The following is a 10,666-nucleotide window of genomic DNA, read 5'->3' as shown; positions in this document are numbered from 1 at the left end:
GCTCCGCGCATATTCAATTTCTGCAATATTCTCAGATTGTGAGCTTGCAACATGCTAAAATTTCAAGTTGTGGACCACCCTGCATATGATTCTGAAAACCAATAACTGAACATTGTCTTCTTGTTCCAAACGAGTTGACTTGCCGAGTTTCAACAACTTGTCATCTTGACTTCTTGTCCAAAGCAAGTCGACTTTCCGAGTTTCAACAACTCGTTATCATGTCTTCTTGTCCCAAACGAGTCGACTTGCCGAGTTTCAATAACTTGTCATCTTGACTTCTTGTCCCAAGCAAGTCGACTTGCCGAGTTTCAACAACTTGTCATCTTGACTTCTAGTCCCTAACGAGTCGACTTGCCGAGTTTCAACAGCTTGTCATCTTGACTTCTTGTCCCAAGCAAGTCGACTTGCCGAGTTTCAACAACTTGTCATCTTGACTTCTTGTCCCAACCAAGTCGACTTTCCGAGTTTCAACAACTTGTCATCTTGACTTCTTGTCCCAAACGAGTCGACTTGCCGAGTTTCAACATCTTGTCATCTTGACTTGTCCCAAGCAAGTCGACTTGCCGAGTTTCAACAACTTGTCATCATGTCTTCTTGTCCCAAACGAGTCGATTTGCCGAGTTTCAATAACTTGTCATCTTGACTTCTTGTCCCAAGCAAGTCGATTTGCCGAGTTTCAACAACTTGTCATCTTGACTTCTTGTCCCAAGCAAGTCGACTTGCCGAGTTTCAACAACTTGTCATCTTGACTTCTTGTCCCCAACGAGTCGACTTGCCGAGTTTCAACAACTTGTCATCTTGACTTCTTGTCCCAAGCAAGTCGACTTTCCGAGTTTCAACAACTTGTCATCTTGACTTCTTGTCCCAAACGAGTCGACTTGCCGAGTTTCAACAACTTGTCATCTTGACTTCTTGTCCAAAGCAAGTCGACTTGCCGAGTTTCAACAACTTGTCATCTTGACTTCTTGTCCCAAACGAGTCGACTTGCCGAGTTTCAACAACTTGTCATCTTGACTTCTTGTCCCAAACGAGTCGACTTGCCGAGTTTCAACAACTTGTCATCTTGACTTCTTGTCCCAAGCAAGTCGACTTTCCGAGTTTCAACAACTTGTCATCATGTCTTCTTGTCCCAAACGAGTCGACTTGCCGAGTTTCAATAACTTGTCATCTTGACTTCTTGTCCCAAGCAAGTCGACTTGCCGAGTTTCAACAACTTGTCATCTTGACTTCTTGTCCCTAACGAGTCGACTTGCCGAGTTTCAACAACTTGTCATCTTGACTTCTTGTCCCAAGCAAGTCGACTTGCCGAGTTTCAACAACTTGTCATCTTGACTTCTTGTCCAAAGCAAGTCGACTTTCCGAGTTTCAACAACTCGTTATCATGTCTTCTTGTTCCAAACGAGTCGACTTACCGAGTTTCAACAACTTGTCATCTTGACTTCTTATCCCAAACGAGTCGACTTGCCGAGTTTCAACAACTTGTCATCTTGACTTCTTGTCCAAAGCAAGTCGACTTTCCGAGTTTCAACAACTCGTTATTATGTCTTCTTGTCCCAAACGAGTCGACTTACCGAGTTTCAACAACTTGTCATCTTGTCTTCTTGATCCAAGCAAGTCGACTTGCCGAGTTGCAGTAACTCGGCTTCTCGGTATTTAACCTGTCTTCTCGTCTTCTTATCTCGTCATCTGGTCGGCACTTTTAAGCTTCCGTATTTTTATGCTATCAACGCGCAGATCGCAACATTCCGTGCACTCTACTTCGACAAAACAGGTTGTGAGCATATGGTGAACAACTTCCGGCCAATACAGGCTCTAAACGGGCGGACCGTCACACGCTACGGCGTCGATGCTTATTTGTCCGACGACGATGACAGAGACCGAGGGCGTGGATCCCCGGGGCGTAGATCCCCAGGGCGTGGATCACCAGGGCGTAGATCCCCAGGGCGTAGATCCTCAGGGCGTGGATCCCCGGGGCGTAGATCCCCAAGGCGTGGATCCCCGGGGAGAGAAAGGCGGAGATATAGCCCTTACGACAATGATAGGCGGAGGAGCGGACGGCGGAGGAGCGGGGGATGGCCTGATCACATGTAGTATTAATTTTGCCATATAACATGACGTTCTTTCGCCCGGCATGAGAAGGCTAAACTATATGCTAAAAGGACAAGTCCACCTTCATATACATGTGGATTGAGTGAATGCAGCAATATCTGTAGAACACATCAGTAAAAGTTCGGGGAAATCCGTTCAAAAGTTATGAATTTCTAAAGTATCTGCACAGTCACTGCTGGATGTCAAGACTACTAGAGTGTATGATGTCATAAGCGTACAACGGTATAAGGAAAAAATAAAGAGAATTTTTCCAAAATTTTACTTTTTGAAAAAAAGTGCATATTTCCTCGACGTCACTGACATAATATGTAAACGGTAATATCATTCCCCCTTCGGAAAGAGGGAAGTCAAGTGATCTTTTAATATGCCAAGAAAGTGAAAACATCTTGAATTTTCCTTATACTTTCTTTATATTTTCTCAATCTCTTGCTGATGTGTTCTATTAATAATGCTGCATTCACTCAATCCACATATCTATGGAGGTGAACTTGTCCTATCTTTTTGGAATTGTATAGGTCAAACCTGTCTATAGCGGCCATCCAGGGGAGACGAAAAGAGTGGCCGTTATATACAGGTGGCCTTTATAGACAGGTTGTCCGACTTTTGTGTGTAGTGCTTAAACACGTACATGTATCATCGTTGTATATATCTATGAGCACTTTCATGTACAGGTACGTGTATCATACGTATAATATTTACGTACCCGTGTCTTTCATATGCATTGAACAATGCCGGTGTTTATCAGGTTGTTGCACAGTAGCATGTGTACAGTCGCGAAGAAAATTTTACATCAACAGACCATGGGATGACACGGAAAAATCAGCCTAGTTTTTGAGTTTCGTAGTACGTATTTAGACACCACCTGAAAATGTGTGTTCAAGGATATTTTGGGTGCTTAATCCAAGTATGAACGTTGCTGAAGTCAGTAACTCGCACGTTTTAATGATATCAGTGCTTAATTATGCAAATTTAACTAATCCCAGGAACCAATCTATGCAAAATGTGACATCTTCATTTTTTATTGGCTGGTCTGCATTTGGATCACTGAAAATGTGCAAAGTGTGACAATTTCTGGGTGTTGAGTCCGTATACTATTATGAATATTATTTAGTCAAAATGTGCACGATTTTATGATAATAGTGCTTAATTATGCATATTTCAATAATTCTATACAAACATCTTATCTTTATTTCATCTTGTATCATGCGTTTGGACCAATGAAATTTCTACAGTGGGGTTATTTCGGGTGCTGAGTTCATTTATGAATGGGGAAAAACCATCAGCCTGTCTGTTAACTTGATATTAGTGCTTGATTATGCAAGTTTGGTTACTTCATGCAAAATATATTGTTTGTTTTTGTTTTCAAAGAGAGGCTGCATGAGAAAATGAAATTTGTGCAGTGGGGTAAATTGGGGTGCTGACTCCAAATATAAATGTTTCTAAATCAGTTATCTGTATGATTGCACGATAATTATGATTGCACGATAATTATGCTTGACTATGTAAAGTTAATTAGTTTATGCAAGATACAGTAGGTTCTTCTTTCTTTGTTGGTCTCTGTGTTTGGATCACTGGAAAAAAAATGCCCAGTGAGATATTTGGGTCAGGTGAATATTCCCAAATCATGAAGCTGCATGTTCCCATATCAGTGCTTAATGACACAGAGTAAATTACTCTATGAAAGTGTGTTTGTGTAAACTGCAGTGTTATTGGTTTGAAAATTAAGTGCTGAATTAAAGTTTTCCACATCCACTCATCATCCAGGGTTTGTACAGCTGTATATTGTAATAAAGTGTATACTCAGATCTCGGTTATAGAAATGACAAATCTGAATCATTATCATATTACCAGTTGATATGATCTCTTATCCTTCACAAAATGGAAACAACTAATCAAGCATATAGTCTCTGTCTGTCTCTGTGTCTGTCTGTCTCTCTTTATATATATATATATATATATATATATATATATATATCAACATCACAGCTTTTCGCAACAGAAGCAGTATACAGTCTCTGTCTGTCTCTCCGTCTCTGTTTCTATATATAATTATATATATTTATATATATATATATACTGTATGTACGTGTGTGTATATATATATATATATATCAACATCATAGTTTTTCGAAACAGAAGCAGTATAGTCTCTGTCTGTCTCTCTGTCTATATATAATTATATATATATATATATTACATATATTGTATGTTATACGTGTATATATATATATATATATATATATATTTACTGCAAATATTATATATATAGTGCATGAGGCTGAATGCACTATAACAATATAAGCACCGACAAATTCTGAATTTGCCCCGAAGGTCAGTTATATTCAATGAGGCCGAAGGCCGAATTGAATATAACTGCCTGAGGGCAAATTCAGAATTTGGAGGTGCTTGTATACAAATGATGCACAGGATAGAGACGAAATAATCCTGTGCATCATTTGTTTTATAAAATGGGTCGAAAATTCGAAAACTAACATCATTTTTCAGCGTTTTTCACGTACCTTTGTGGGTCAAGACGTCCGAAGATGTTCGTCCCAAACTTTTACGCACGTCGCACTCGCGGAAGTCCCGCACATACAGTATAATCTAGTACGATAATGGGGGGTTGGGTTTCCGGACACCCGCATGAAAACTTACTTATTTTACATAGAATATGCACTCTTTACCTTAAAGACTTGATATAGACTCCTCATATAGGCCTACTAGACAACATACTCTGAAAATGGCGTGAGAATTAACCTGCTAAATCGTTGGATTTGCTCTTCAAAGTGACTCCATGTACGCGTCCGGTCCCATAACGCTTGGTCTACTGTACTGTACAAAGTGTACGTATAGTACAGTATACGTACGTACGCTATGCACAAGGGAAGACAGGCCGGCCGGCCGGCAGCCCGAACTAGAAGTTGTTTACAGGATTGACAGCGCGTACGCGTATGCATGCAATTCATCAAAGGAGCCGCCGCGCGCACAGACGATCGGCAATCTACCATAGGATTACAGGCAGTGCAGTTGTACTGAAGTAAAGGAAGGAGGTGTGTCTCATTTCAGCGCTTCCTATTGGCTACATTCTTGAACCCATTTTATAAGTACTTGTTATAGTGCAATAAGATGTCAGGCACTATGTGTTATATAAAATAGCATACATACCCAGGCGAACCATACGAAAGCCTAGATCACATTCACAATTCTACACGTACATGACGTGTCTAGACAATACCACTAACCAGTTTCTTTGAACCTGTGTAGATAAAATCCTGAAAATCCAAATTGAACTATCGAGTCTAGGGTCTATTTTAGATCTAACGTTAGATCTAACAGTGCAAGTAACAGTACGATAGGTTAGGATCAACGTTACGGTCGTTAGATCTACGAGTGACAGAGCTAGTTAACACTAACATTAGACCGAATAGGTGTAGATCTATAATGGATGTAACACGTTAGAGTGACGCCCTACTTACTGCACTGGGTCCGGGACTAGATGATGTATTGTGGGATTAGGGATCTACTGGATTTAAAAACAAGGTTCGTGCCAGGCATTGTAGGCGTTGACTTTCACTTTGTGTAGCAAGTCACCATCATTGTATCACCATTGCTGAAAATGTGGATGCCGAGAGTGTGTTGTAGAAGTTCATAGCGTAGCGTGATCAAAGAGCGCTTAGCGTATACCGTATACATACGCTGCCCATCTACGGGGCACTTCCGCGTAGAATGTACGGAGAAAGCAGCACAAATCTTGGGTTGACTTGCTTAATATCCGTCGGATTGATTCCTTTTTCAGAACAGTAGGCGTCTAAAATTCGTAGGGCGTATTGGATGACATCCTTTGTTTTCTTTGTGTCCTTATCTATAGATCAGTCTCTGTAAAAGTAGCGAACCTGCTGTTGTTTTCAGCTTCCATGTTTAAATCTACCGCTGAAAGTCTAGTCCCACACAGATAAGTTACTGGCATAGATAGCCAGCGAGAATCGAGAATAACGATAATAAAATTCACTTTTAATAAGAATATTGATCGAATACATAAACTAAAAAAACGGAGAGTGCGTTTAATAACCAATTCAACATATGCTTCCCCCAGTTTACCTGTTTTTAGAAACTCAAATATTACCCATTCAAGATTTGATTTCATTAGAGTCTGCAATATTCATGTTTAAACTTAATAATAGTTTTCTCCCTGATGTATTCTCTGATTATTTTACCCTCAATAGTTCAATTCATGACTATAATACCAGAAATGCTCAGAGTATTCATCCCCCATTAAATCGCACATCTTGTACGCAGTCATCAATATTTTACAAAGGTACTATCTTATGGAATAATTTGAATATAAGTTTCAGGATCAGCAAGACCGTAAGTCAATTTAAAAGATTATATAAACAACATCTTTTTTATGCAATTAAGTTACAAGCTGACGAATAGTTGAATATGGAGTTTTCTTCTTTTCTTCTCTACTTTCATATCTACACGTAGGCCTATCCGTTTTTTTATCGGTTCAAGTTGTAAATCTTATCGTATTTTGTATTCTTGTTTGTTTCAATTTAGTTACAAACCAATGATTATAAATGATTACATATATTATTTTACATCACAATATTTCTTAAGGGATCATTTTCAATAAGCCTACTTTGTGCTTCTCATGATTCCGCCACTATCATATTTGACACCATGTATTTTTGTTTGTTTGTTTGTCTGTCTATTTGTTTTTTATGCAGAGTATGTAAACCAATTATGAAAGTGGAAATAAATGAAATGAAATGAAATATCGAGCAAATCATATCGCGGTTGTGGCGCAATCGCGTCGATAAGATGCGGGATTCAAGTATCCTGTACTCGATGATTAAAGTGAGGGAGCAAAAACCGATAGTCACATCGATAGTGGGTTATCGTTTGCAATCGTTATATTTTGCGTGCATTTTTATACAAATAATGAATGTTTATGAGTGTAATGGACAGAATATTTCATGACGTGAAAGATGAAATGATCCATTCACCGAGGCGCAGCCGAGTTGAATGGATCAAAAATTTCATCTTTCACCGAATGAAATATTCTGTCCATTCCACGAATGAAAAACATTTATTATTTGTTTTATATAACGCCTAAAAGAGATCCTTGTCCTTTCATGTTTTATTAATTTAGAAATAAGAGAGATTCTGAGATCACGAGAGTGCTCACTGAGCGCTTTACCCAAGGTAGCGCGCTGTCGCATACATACTACACTGCAAAACGCAAGGCATATACGCGTAGTATGCCGGGCTCTCAGTGAGCGTGCAATGGAGCAAATGTCATGGATCCAACATTGCACGGTAAATGGAACCACAATGCACGGATGATGACGTCATAGTGAAATGGGCCGAATAATCAATGTCAAACAACCAATCAAATGACAAGGATCTCTTCAGGCGTTATATAAAACTTTTGTCATGCACTGCCGGCCTGTATCATAAGTATGTATGCTATTTTATATATACATATATATAATGTATCAACATCACAGCTTTTCGCAACAGAACAAAACAGTGCACAAGGTGCTTCAAAGTCAAAACTGATCTTACACATTGTTCACATCGGAGTACCAATGCCATCTCTTATCGTATGACATATGCGTATTTGGAGTGGTAAGTCCAGACTGCCAAGCCATGGTAGGGCGTCATCTGTTGAGACTCTAATTCCCTCAAGGCCACCTGGACAGCATCTAAGGGGGCAGTCTTGCACAACATGCAGCACAGTCTGGTCAGGAAAACCACAGTCGTAGGCTGGACTATCTATTAACTTCCGTCGATTGACAACCCATGCTGTCCTGGCATGGGTTGTGCGGATCCTATTACGGGACACCCACTGCTTCCTTGGAAGGCTAAATCCAGTCGGTTCTTATGTGGGATCCTCGACGAATTCTTGGTTGGGAAATTCAGATCCTTCCCATAGTTTTTGCCATTCTTCGTTTAAGTTGAAGTTTGCTTTCTTCAAGGGACTTTGCCGACTGCAAGAAATGTTCGCGAGATTTAAGTCGCATCTTTGGAAGGTTGTCCAAATCCTCATGGATGGGAAGGTCATCAGGCTTGGAGATGACAAGTAGGGCAGCCTTGCGGGTCATCTCCTGGTGCCGTATGGGAGGGGAGCTATATGTGTGACAGAGTCGGCAGCCACCTGTTGACTTGATGTTGACTTGAGAGTGCCAGAGACTATTCTCATTGCAGAGTTGAGGATCATATCGACCTGATGCTTGGTTTGACAGCTCCCAGCCCAGACTGGTGAACAGTACTCTGCAACTGAGTAAACAAGAGCAAGGCATCCAGTTCGAAGAGTTTGCGCATCAGAGCCCCGGCTGTTTCCTGCTAATTTGCGGATGATACTATACCTGGTCTTGAGATTGCCGGCATCCCTCTTCAAATGCTCTCGATAGGTCAGACTGCGGTGTAGCGCGACACCAAAATATTGTGGGAATGGTTCATTCCGCACTGGCTTACCGCAGAAGGAAACCTTGAATTCAATACCAGCTTGACTGTTGTTGAGGTGGAAAGCAGTGACTATGGTCTTTGAAGGGTTGGGACGAAGGCGCCAGTAGAAGAAATAGTTCTCCATCTTCTACGGATCCTCTGTGAGTGTAGAGTTGAGTTTGTTGAAATCTCTGGACTGAATAAGCCAAAGCAAGATCATCTGCATATGCAAATTTCCCGGATGACGTCCTAGGCATGTCTCTCAAATAGATGTTAAAGAGCACTGGTGCTAGCAGAACAGATCCCTGATGAATATCATTATTCAGAATACTGATTGTGCTGGTCTGACGGCCAAGCAGCACTCTGAATCTCCTATTACTGATCAGAGCATGGATGCAAGGATATTCACAAGGATATTCACAGTCTGTTGCCTGGCGCACTTGAAGATTTGACAGGCCTTAAGAAGGAGGCCACGTCTCCACACGGTGCATGTATCAATTATGTCGAAGACATGCAGGTCAATCAGAGCAGCCCTGTCTTGAGGCCACATTGGTAGCCAGCCTCAATATAGGTGGTAAGTACAAGGACTTGGTCATTACAACTCCTATGGGGTCGGAAACCTGCTTGCTCCTTAGGTAAGGCTGGTTCTACTAGGAGACTGAGCCTGGTGAGGAAGAGCCGTTCAAACAACTTGTGGATGGTACAGAGGATGGAGATAGGCCGGTAGTCAGCAGGAGATTGGCCGGCAGCCAGCAGGACGTCGATCATCGGTAGGCTTACCAGGTTTCAGGATGGCGATGAGCTTTGCCTCTCTCCAGACCTCTGGAATAACATCGATGGAGTGAACGACTGTGAAGAGAGAAGCCAGCCAGGTACGAGCATTAGGACCAAGGTTTTTCAAGAACTCGGGATAGATAGGGCCTACCTTCGGTTCCTGCTGCTTTACCTGCTTTGGATGAAAGGCCACTGTCTACCTCACTTCTGGTGTAGGGTTTGGCAAGTGGACTTCTTTCGGGGAGGGCGATCAGGTTGCCAAAAGATTCCTCCGGACTTCTTGGCGCGCTTCCTTGAAACTTGGTACCTAGAACTGCGAAGTAGGCGTTTGGCAACTATATTGGCTGTTACCTTTAGTGGCTTGTGCTGGACAGGAGATGCTGCGCCAAGGTGCCTGAAAAGATTCCATGCCTTCCTTCAAGAGTGCGTGAAATTTAGGTCTTCCACTGTTTTCTGCCAGCATGTCCGTCTTGCTGTGTCAAGATAGTCAAGGAGTTCCAAAGCAAAATGTCTGTGTCGCCAGAGGTTTCACATTGTTTGAGAAGCTCTTCTGATCTTTAAGACCAGCAAGGGATGTACGATTTGCGGAAACCCCGCGGGATCTGTTTCTTCGCTGTATCTTTCAGGGTTTTGCAGAATGAAGAGTAATTCTTACCAAAAAAAAAAAGGGTCTAGATCAGTGATTTGCTCTTCCACCTCCGTGGTGTAGGACTCCCAGTCGGCCTTCCGGAAGTTCCAGGACGGCAGATCGAGGTCTTGATTGTACCACTGGAATCTCTATGCTGATGTGAATCACAGCTGGTCTGTGTTGCCTATGCGGGAAGTGACGGAGTATCTTTCGAGAGACATGAAAAGGAGCTCCATTGGGAGATTTGGACAGGAAGCAGTGGTCTGGGTTGCAGTGGTTTCTTTCAATGGCAGGAATGGAAGGTGCCGGGCTGCTTGGCATCATGAAGAAGGAAGCGGTCACAGGCAGAAGCCCAAGCATCAAGCTGTTCGCCAGCCATGGAATAACCCCATGAAGAGTAGTGGCTGTTGAAATCACCAACATGCAATCCTGGGTGGGAATGAATATTGAATGCAGGGGAAGGCTAAGTACGACTGGGAGGTTTGTAGATATTATTGACAGTAACATCTCCGACTCTAACACTTGCGATGAATTATCATCTTTGCTGGACTCTATCGTGATCTGTAGCGAGTCTGCATCATTGCAGCATGAACTGGTGTAAGCTAGGAAATCGATAGGCCTATGGTACTTGTGTCTACATACTTTCTGAGTGACATTATATGATTTTGCAGAGACGATAAAACAACATGACCTCGTTTCTCTGTG

This window comes from Diadema antillarum, unplaced genomic scaffold (assembly GCF_040938485.1).
Source record: "Diadema antillarum isolate AM-2024a unplaced genomic scaffold, OU_Dant_1.0 seq00000119_RagTag, whole genome shotgun sequence".
Classification (NCBI taxonomy): Eukaryota; Metazoa; Echinodermata; class Echinoidea; order Diadematoida; family Diadematidae; genus Diadema; species Diadema antillarum.
The sequence above is the reverse complement of the archived record's forward strand: the minus strand, read 5'-3'. Positions refer to the sequence as shown.